The sequence below is a fragment of the Triticum dicoccoides genome, chromosome 3B (genome assembly GCF_002162155.2).
Source record: "Triticum dicoccoides isolate Atlit2015 ecotype Zavitan chromosome 3B, WEW_v2.0, whole genome shotgun sequence".
NCBI classification, from domain to species: Eukaryota; Viridiplantae; Streptophyta; class Magnoliopsida; order Poales; family Poaceae; genus Triticum; species Triticum dicoccoides.
In genome coordinates this window covers 603,198,212-603,208,952 of record NC_041385.1, presented here as the reverse complement: position 1 = coordinate 603,208,952, position 10,741 = coordinate 603,198,212, and positions in this window count along the sequence as shown.

The window sequence follows — 10,741 nt, the reverse complement described above, 5'->3', positions numbered from 1 at the left end:
ACATGCCATCACAACGACATCCATCTGACACCATATTATTTCTTGGAGTCCGTGCTAGAGCAATCTCTTCAACCTCATTGTTTCTCTAACTTCAGCCATCGCGAGGCGGGCGAGGTGGGGGTTTGCCGATTGTCAGTTTCCTTAACTGTGGTCCCACTTGTAAGGCCAACTCCAACGCACGACCCCAAACGGACCTCCGTTTTGCACGAACTCCAATGATAATTTTGACTAGAAAAGCAAGACCAAAGAAAACAAGAACCACAAGAATACCTTTTACTACTCCTGTAAGTTGGATTAGTGCCTTCTTGATGCATTCATTGTTGATCTGCGGAGGCTCGATCCTGCGTGCTTCTTTCTTCTTTGAGTGTAAAGAAGTAGACGTTGCTTCCTCGCATCTAGTCTCATGTCTAGCCTCTATTCTAGTAGGAGTATCAACAAGTGCACTAATCTCATCTCTAGCCTCTGTGCTAGCTAAAAGTGATAGAACATCTACTAAATTGTGCTCTATCAATATATGGATGTACTCTTCTTCCCAATACAAAAACTTGCATCCATTCTACTCCCTCCGTTGCACAATACATGCCTTCTATTTGTCAAAATATATATGTATCTAGACATGTTTTAGTATATAGGTACATCTATTTTTGGACAAATGGAAGTCAAGTATTTTGGAACGGAGGGAGTACACAATAATTTTCTTTAAGTTAGCACAACTAGTCTAATCCAAGAGCACAACCAAAGATTTGGTCGGGTTCTTCCTCCTTTTGCCGACACGTGGGACATCCAGCATCCAGGTCGTGTCATGAAAGAAAATAGAGTGGTAGTTGAAGCCACGAGATGTGCATCTTGGGTTAAATTCTAAATAGAATCTTACTACTCTTGAGTAACTCCAAAAGCGGCCACCGAAGATCTTTATTGGATTTGTTTTTCATCACCAGCACGTCGAGGTGAAAGATGTGCAGGTTCAGTGGGCCCGCTTGCGTTTCACTGACATGTGGGACCGCATGTGAGCAAACAGATGATGGGCTCTGCGCGTCCGCTGGCTGGCTGAGAAGAGAGATAGAGGAGGGCTGAGCACGGACGGCAGGAAATTTGTTCTATGTACCTCGATATAGGCTCAATATAGTGGGGTGGCATGGGCCATAACTAGCATTCACGTCTAGCAGTACGGCACATGCCACCCACACGAGTCCCATCCGACACCAATTTTCTTGGAGTCTGTGCTATAGCCATCTCTTCTCCCTCTTGTTTTCTCAGCCATCGCGCGGTGGGCGGGGTGGGGGTTTGCCGATAGTCGGTTTGCTCAACTGCAATCCCACTTGTAAGTGAAAATGCAACACCGCACGCATTTCCGTTTGAGCGGCTTGCCGGACCAATCGTGTGGGGGTGCGACGCGAACACGACAGGCTTTTCCTTTTGAACTCGTAACTTGTAAAATTTGGTTCTGCTCCATGGCGCGACCGATAGATAGAAAATAACGATTTTGCCTAGAGTAATGAGAAGTTTGGTTCTAGCGCCGTTCATGTATGGAGTACGTACGAAAATTATGAAGTTGATGCGAAAGGTAAGATAATTACTGTAGTATCATAGACTACTACATGGATTTGATGGAAAGATAAAAATACATACGGATCCATCAGCAACATCCTCACGCCCTAGTGCGCCGAGTCACCAACTGACGTGTGAGGAGCAGCGGCGTTGGCGGCGAGCTCAACGTGCTTTTGAACAATGCCGTCCAAGGTTGCCCTGTGGTCCAAGAAGGCTAGCGTCCTATCGTCCTCCTCTTGCATGTAGTAGTCCTTGTGGACGATTTGCACGTAGATGTGGGTGATTTTGTCGATGGTCTCTTGCTGCGCCAGGCGCTGCACGGCGAGCGCGACCTTGAGGTGGACATTCTCTGGCGCGACGGCGGGCAGTCGCAGGGCCACCGGTGCGTCGAAGAGTTGTCACTATAGTGGCCATTGAGGGTGGCGGGCATCGCAGAGCCTGGGCGCGTCGGCTAGAGGCTTACGTCAAAGTCGTCCGCGAGCTTCTTGACGATGGTGAACTTGTCGAGGAAACCGATGAGGACCTCGTCGAACAAGGAGACGAAGCTGTCGTCCAAGCGTCCCCTCGCCCTAGCGGCCTCAAGCAATACTACCTGGAGACGTTCCTCGGTGCCGGGCCGCAGGCCGACGTCGTGGACCATCTGGCACAGCCTGCTGATGCTCGCGCTCATCGCCTCTATGGGTCTAGCTTAGCTTCTAGTCAACTGATCTTGCGATTCGAGTGATCACTTTTGCCCTTGGTTAGCGTGCGTAGGTGCGTAGGATTTTGTACTACTCCTCGGCCCTCTACTGCACCTGCCTTTGGCTGTACGATAGGTGGGCCAGCCACCCCCTGGGCCCACGTGTCATTCACCCAAAGGCAGTTGTCGTAAGTGAATGAAGCCGCGTCCCCCTCCGTGCCGGTGTAGTATAGTCATCTCACCGGACCTCTAGTTGGGCCCAAACGAGAGAAGTTTGATGTTTACTGGTTTATTGGTCCCCTTTGCATTTTGCGCCAAGTTTTGACCTTTGATTTAACTAATAAAATGTTACTGCATGTAAACAAAAATGTTGTGTAACATTACAACCAGCCTAAGTCATCTTACGAAAACAAAATAATCCCAAAACACTTAGGCACGGTGCATTAATTCCCTCCTTGTTTCTTATTTCGCGACATATCAACCAATGAGAGATGTGGGCCGTGCATGCTTTCAATGACTTGAGACTACCAAACATGACATGCAGTGTTTACTTCATTGCATGTAGTCCTATTAGGCTGGTCATAGTGGGGAGTAACTTAGACTAGTAATGTGCATATGTTACTAGTCTATGTTACCACCTTGATAGTGGGAAGTAACATGTATGTGGTATCATGCAAGCCATCATTTATTAAGATGTAGACTCATTTTGCCTTGGGATGTGTTATGTTACAGTAACATATTATGTTACTCCAACCATCTCTCTCCTCATTAAATATATGCCATGTAAGCAAAGTTTTCTTGGGATGTGTTATGTTACTTGCTATGTTACTCCCACTATAACCATCCTTAGTACTCTATTTAGCAAAAAAACATTAAGTTCTCTCGCCGATAGGAATAAAACACCATGTATTTATTTACATAGGGAGTAGTACATTTTTTGTGACATGCATTACTAGATATTGCTAGTCAAATACTAAAATCCAGATGGACGTGGTAGTACTCCTAAATCCAGACGGTGGTGCTACTAGTACTAGTAGTAGTACTACCAATGTAGTAGTAGGAGTACTAGCACTGTACTACCCGTTGGTCAAATTATTACGTGTTGCTCCTCATAGTGAAGTGACAAGACCCTGCGCCAAAGATGACACCTGAGTATAGGCGCCGTGTTCGGCAGTCAGCCTCACCGTCTGCAGTCACTATCATCATGGCTGTAGAGCTAGCCTGCTTACAACTAGCCCTGTTCGACATAATTTCCCGTGCGTAGATGCCCGTGCATTGCACGGAACACCAAGATTGGGGGCGGACGGCTCCAGCAGCGGCCATCACGCCAGATTTTTCCACGGCCTTCTATATGTGGTGGGGAGGAGATAAGGCTGATTGTGAGAGACAAGGAGTTGTTTGTAAATAGGGAACAAGTGCGGGCATCTTTTTGCAAAAATGGAGAAGCTTGGTTTGTATGGGTCAGATCTAGATCCGACGGCTATTGGTGAAAGATGGGAGGCACAACATCATCACCAAGCCAGGACCTGTTTGATTCGCAGGATTTTGAAAACGCGGGAATAGGACACGACAATATTACACGTTTCAAACTGATATTACAAATGTTAGGAGTAATGCTGCACCTACGAAGAGGGAATTACTAGGAAAGTTTACGTAGGAACTTTCGTTACTTTAGGTGGATGCAGCATTATCGTACAAACTAAAATCCACCACCCTGACAAGTCACTAATGGGCAGATAAGTTTTCGAGTCTCTGGCCACTTGATGTTTTAAAAACAAATTCAGCTTCCACGAAGACTTTGTCATTTAGGCTTAGACGCTTGCGGTGATCAGCACGCCATTCATTGTTGCACTAGAGAACACCAAACCTCATTACCTTGAGCACACTTGCCTCCAGAACAAAGAACCTGGCCAATTTAATCTCAGATGTGCTGCCTCGGTAGTCGATCAAATCAATTTCTATAAGATGGAGATCAAAGCATTCGATGGGATTGTTATAGTGCAGCACATTTTTCACTTTCGAGTCTTTTTTTATCTGCAAAAGAAGAGAACATATTAGAGCAGATGGCTGCATAAGATTGCCGTGTTATCAAGAGGTACCAATATCATTCGCTCATACGATAGGGTTGGCTGGCTAGTGATATTTTTTTCACTCTCTTTCTGTTTCCTCTCATTTAACTAGGAGCACGTGAAGAGCTTGGGCATTTGTTGCCTTCCACTATGTGGCCGATGCCATATTTCGCAAAAGTATGCCACATAATATGCATCGATGTCAAATCAAAAGATGGCACCGCTCTCGCGATGTGAGAGAGTTGGCACTGCTGTGCACACAGATCCACATGTATAAACAAATCAATCAAACCAAGTACACCGGCCTCTCACTCTCCCAAACAAGTGTTTTTTTATTGCCTCAGTCCTCTCTCTCCCACATAGTGTTTTTTCATTGCATGAGTTAATTTGGCACCGGAGCAAAGTAGGTGATCTAGATTGGGGCACTAGGTGAGAAATGGAGGGGCATCGACGCCAAATGCATCACAAGTGAATTTGGCACATGTTTTGGCCTACATAGCCCACTTTTGTACTCCCTCCGTCCCAAAATTCTTGTCTTAAATTTGTCTAAATACATATGTATCTAGTTACATTTTAGTGTTAGATACATCCGTATCTAAACAAATGTAAGACACGAATTTTGGGACGGAGGGAATACTACCTCGTATTTAGTATAAAATTTTGACCATAGATTTACCTAAGAAAATGCCAATGCATATCACTATAAATTACACCATTTGAAATTATGTTCAAATATGAATCCAACGATATAGTTCTTAGTGACATGCATTAACATTTTGTCAGTTAAATCTATGGTCAAATTTTGATACTACAAAATTGGAAGAGTAAACCAGGACGGAGGTAGTACTTGCTCTTAGGGTAACCATAGAGTTACTGGAGTAGTCTAAGTTACTTTCCACTATGACTAGCCTAGGCTACTATAGTAGTACAACATAAAAACGATGCAGGTGATCACGTGACAAAAAAATACTAAAAATATTTCTTTCGGTGTAGTGCGTAGATGCAGTTTTGAACACTACACTTGTCATCATAATTTGGGAAATTACAAAAAAATTGAGCTACGTTGTGATTACCATTTACTTATAGGAAAAAAGTTTCACCTCGAGGAGTAGCTTCTCCATGCACGGAAAGCATGTAAGGAATCCAACAACTTGATCCAGATTGGGGCCGATAGATTTTAGTGCTAAGATCTTCACTGTGCGCATGGACTGGGTCAAGCTTGTGGGAATCATTTTCTGGAAGGCGGTCGTAAATACATCAAGAAGAAAGTTAAAAATGTGAATTTCAAGAAGACGGAGAAGAAGATGAGTGCTGTACCTGAACGATTACGGATCCAATAAAGAGTTGGGAGAATTTGGCAGACGAGTACACCAACGCTGTCAATTTCGGCGCGTCAATGGCCCTGATTTTTGTTGGACCTTCTAGATCCGATACAAGAAATCTCTCAAGGAAAGGCGCATTCTCAATGACCATAACGTGGAACAGCTGGAGTGATCTCTTCCCAATTGATGTCTTGTTGCGGGGCCAGCAAGACACATAAATCCATTGGAGATTCGTCGAGGCGATGTGGAGGCTAATGAACCCGTGGATCTGCTCAAGACGAAGGTACTCGAGCATAGTACAACTGCGGAGTGGGTGCTCCATAGCCTTCTTCAAGATGACAATGTCGAAGAGGTCAAGCTGCTTGAGTTGAGGGAGAAGAAGGGCGGGCGCTGCATTAATCTGGGGAAGATAGCAGGAGCTGAAGCTGGCGCGGCGCAGCATTGGCGTGAGGCGGGGCACAGACGGCGGCAGAGAGCGACATCGCCCAGCTTCAAAGCTGAGCTCCTCGAGCTGATCTAGGGCGGGGGATAAGAACCACTCGTCGAACTTGGGTTGGACCTTGTAGTTGGTACTGAACATGCGGATGTCAAGGCGTCTGGCTGGCCCAGGGTGCGATGAAAGGATCTTGGAGACTGCGGCCATGCGTTTGCAATCCCCGTTGCAGAGGCAGCTGTCGACGGTGAGGTTGAGGGGGACGCAACGCCAGAGGGGGCGCCACTGCCGGGAGAGCAGGGCGATTTGCACAGCAGATTTGGTGGGGAGGAGGCCGATGATGACGAGCAACATGTCATCGGGGAGGCTGCTGATGTCTACTACACAACCTTCTTCTTGTAGACGTTGTTGGGCCTGCAAGTGCATAGGTTTGTAGGACAATAGCAAATTTCCCTCAAGTGGATGACCTAAGGTTAATCAATCCGTAGGAGGCGTAGGATGAAGATGGTCTCTCTCAAGCAACCCTGCAACCAAATAACAAAGAGTCTCTTGTGTCCCTAACACACCCAATACAATGGTAGATTGTATAGGTGCACTAGTTCGGCGAAGAGATGGTGATACAAGTGCAAAATGGATAGTAGATATAGGTATTTGTAAACTGAAATTATAAAAACAGAAAGGTAATTAATGATAAAAGTGAGCGTAAACGGTATTGCAATGATAGGAAACAAGGCCTAGGGTTCATACTTTCACTAGTGCAAGTTCTCTCAACGTTAATAACATAGATAGATCATATAACAATCCCTCAACATGCAACAAATAGTCACTCCAAAGCAACTAATAGCGGAGAACAAACGTAGAGATTATGGTAGGGTACGAAAACACCTCAAAGTTATTCTTTCGGATCGATCTATTCAAGAGTTCGTACTAGAATAACACCTTAAGATACAAATCAACCAAAACCCTAATGTCACCTAGATACTCCATTGTCACCTCAAGTATCCGTGGACATGATTATATGATATGGATCACACAATCTCAGATTCATCCAACCAACACAAAGTACTTCAAAGAGTGCCCCAAAATCTCTACCGGAGAGTCAAGAATGTGTGCCAACCCCTATGCATAGGTTCATGGGCGGAACCCGCAAGTTGGTCACCAAAACATACATCAAGTGCCACATGATATCCCATTGTCACCACAGATAAACACGGCAAGACATACATCAAGTGTTCTGAAATAAAGACTCAATCCGATAAGATAACTTCAAGAGGGAAACTCAATTCATCACAAGAGAGTAGAGGGGGAGAAACATCATAAGATCCAACTATAATAGCAAACTCGCGATACATCAAGATCGTGCCATAGAGGGAACACGAGAGAGAACACAAGAGAGAGAGATCAAACACATAGCTACTGGTACATACCATCAGCCCCGAGGGTGAACTACTCCCTCCTTGTCATGATAGCACCGGGATGATGAAGATGGCCACCGGTGATGGGTTCCCCTTCCGGCAGGGTGTCGGAATGGGCTCCCAAGAGGTTTTTGGTGGCTACAGAGGCTTGCGGCGGCGGAACTCCCGATCTATCTTGATATTCGATGGTTTTAGGGTACGTAGGCTTATATAGGCGAAAGAAGTCGGTCGGGGGGTGCTCGAGGGGTCCACGAGACAGGGGGGCGCGCCCAGTAGGGGAGGGTGCACCCCCCTATCTCCTGGGCTCCTCGAGTATCTTCTGACGTGGACTCCAAGTCTCCAGGATGATAATCTTCCAAAAAATAACTTTGCCGAAGGTTTCATTCCGTTTGGACTCCATTTGATATTCCTTTTCTTCAAAATACTGAAACAGGCAATAAAACAGCAATATGGGCTGGGCCTCCGGTTAATAGGTTAGTGTCAAAAGTAATATAAACGTGTATAATAAAGCCCATAATCATTCAAAACAGGTAATATAATAGCATGGAACAATCAAAAATTATAGATACGTTGGAGACCTATTAGTTGCTGATGAAGTCCAGGCTCGCCGGATGCGGTTTTGGCTCGAGCTGCCTCCACTTGTTGGCTGCCTCACCGTCCATCTCAACCAGCGGTGACGCTGGTGTTCACATGTGCTGGTGCGTGTTGTGTGTTGGGTGTGCACGAGTGCGTCCTTCTATGCATGCCGCCGCGCAGTGGTGAATTGTGCGCGAGTGCATCCTTCGCGCGCAAGAAGTTTGTCCTCAATGCACCCTCAATTTACTAGCATGCGGGGTGCTACCTCGAGTGGTTTCAACTTTGTTTACTTCACCGCGTGTCAGATCGGCCTCCAGTTTACTTATTTTCACCCACTGCCACATGGGCCAGCACACGAAGATACAGAACACGAGCTGACAAGGCAGCATGTGGATTGGTTGACCATCAACTAAACAATATACGGAGCTATACGCTGACACAGTGAGCGTATAATCCGTCGGTATAGAGAGTTCGAGTGAGAGGGGAGGCCCGTGAGAGATAGCAGAGAGAGAGAGAGAGAGAGAGAGAAAGAGCTACTCCCTCCGTTCGATAATGTAGTTCCAACATTTTTTTAAAGTCAAAATTTTGAAACATTGACCAAGTTTATAAAGAAATTACTTATATCTACAATACCAAAGATAAATGATAGTATGAAGTAAGTACATGTTGTGATGAATCTAATGATTGTTCCAGATGTAAATGATTTTCTCCACATATACCTGGTCAAACTTTTCTGAGGTTTGACTTTTCAAAACATCCATATGCTTATGGACGTGGCAGAGTCCCTAACTAGAGAGAGAGAGAGAGAGAGAGATAGAGAGATAGAGAGAGAGAGTGAGTGAAAAAAGTGTGTGTGCGTGTGTGAAAGAGACATGGACAACACACAATAAAAGTAGAGAAAAAGCGTGCGTGTCTTATGCAAACATATCACACATGCATCTTCGACAACGGAGGCAAGGTGAGGAGATAGTGTGTGGTTGTTTGGAACCGAGAGAGCAAGACCCCTAGCACGTGGCCAAGAGGGGTATGACAAACAAGGGAGAGAGGTCGAGAGAGACGTACGGAGAAAATGCAGACATGGGGAGGAGAGAGTGTATGTTTGTCATAGAGAGATCCCCTAGAGATCGTGATGGGACTACATGGGTGGGAGATCGAGTGACAAGGTGTGTGCGCGATAGAAGATGCCCCGAGAGATATCGAGATAGACGTATGGATGGAAGGAGACAATACGTGTGTTCCTAATGGCTAGTAAGAGATAATCATACATAGAGGGGGGAGTGATTGCGCCTATGATGGAGTGAGGGATTATGGTACTTAGGGGGGGTGCGTGTCACATGGAGAGAGAACAAGGGCAGAGAGTGTTGGATGGGTCTATATGTATAGCGCGAGCGAGACTTGTGTATGCGTGAACCAGAGAGATATAAGGCTAGTTTGGCTTGCATTCTGAGCATCTATTGCCTGGCCTGGGGTTGTGGCTAGATTTCATGCACGCTTGTTTGGTTGCTACCCTGTGAAAAAGAAAGCCCGCCCGGCCTGGGTTCCCTTGCACTTTAATTAGCCTGGCTGAACTCCAGACACTGCAAGTAGCCTGGCCCAGGCGACCATTTCGAATGCCTGGCCGTGCCTGGTCGTGCGGCCACGAGCCTAACAGCAACATGGATGGATATTAGCATTAAATAATTGATGCATGGATTGATTGATGGGACGTTGATGATTTGCCTGGCCCAGGCATGAACCAAATGCTTCAGCACCACACAAGCCTGGCCAGGCAGAAATATTTTACATCTCACGTCCACACCAGGCAGTACTGGACATCAAGGCATGAGGGTCAGGTCACGAACCAAACTGACCAATAAAGTTTGAGAGAGATTGAGGAGCCTCGATAAGGCTGACTGGTGCATCAGATAGCTGAGAGGGGGAAAGAGATATTCCATCCACTCGATAATGCAGTGCATGTAAATTTTTTAGAAGTCAAACTTTGGAAACTTTGATCAGGTTTACGCAAATTTTATTTATATCTACAATACCAAAGATACATCATACAAAACTACATCTCATGGTGAATCTAATGGTATATGTTTGCCGTACTATATGTAATTCTTTTTCTCCACGTACATGGTCAAACTTTGTGATGTTTGACTTTTCAATAAATCTATATTCTATGAAACGAGGGAGAGAGATATGGTGTGTTTGGTAGGGTGTATGAAGGATGCATGAGCCCAAGAGTTCCCTTCTCGACCCACTTTTGGGTGTTTGGTAGAGTGTATGGAGGGTGCATGAGTCCACACTAGCTTAGCACAAATACACTAGAAGCATGCATGAATAAAGCATGCATGAAGAAGTGTGTTGAGTTGAGCATGCATGAAGAGTGAACAACTATGCTGAGACGAGAACGCAACCAAACACACCCAGAGTTTTAGATGGGCCTATCGAGTGCGAGTGAGATATGCATGTGTATGTGTGGCCCAGGTGGATGGAGAGTTTGAGAGAGGGGGGGGGAAGAGCTCCGAGACGACATAGTGGTGCGTGAGAGAGTTACGGGCAAAGAGCCAAGGAATTTGTGTGCGTACAATGAGTGCACCCAAGATATCTAGCTTGGACTAGCTAGAGTATCATACATAGTGTGCGAGAGAGACCTATAGATGGTGTATATATGCATGCAAACTAGAAAGACCCCCCCCCCACACACAAAGAGAGAG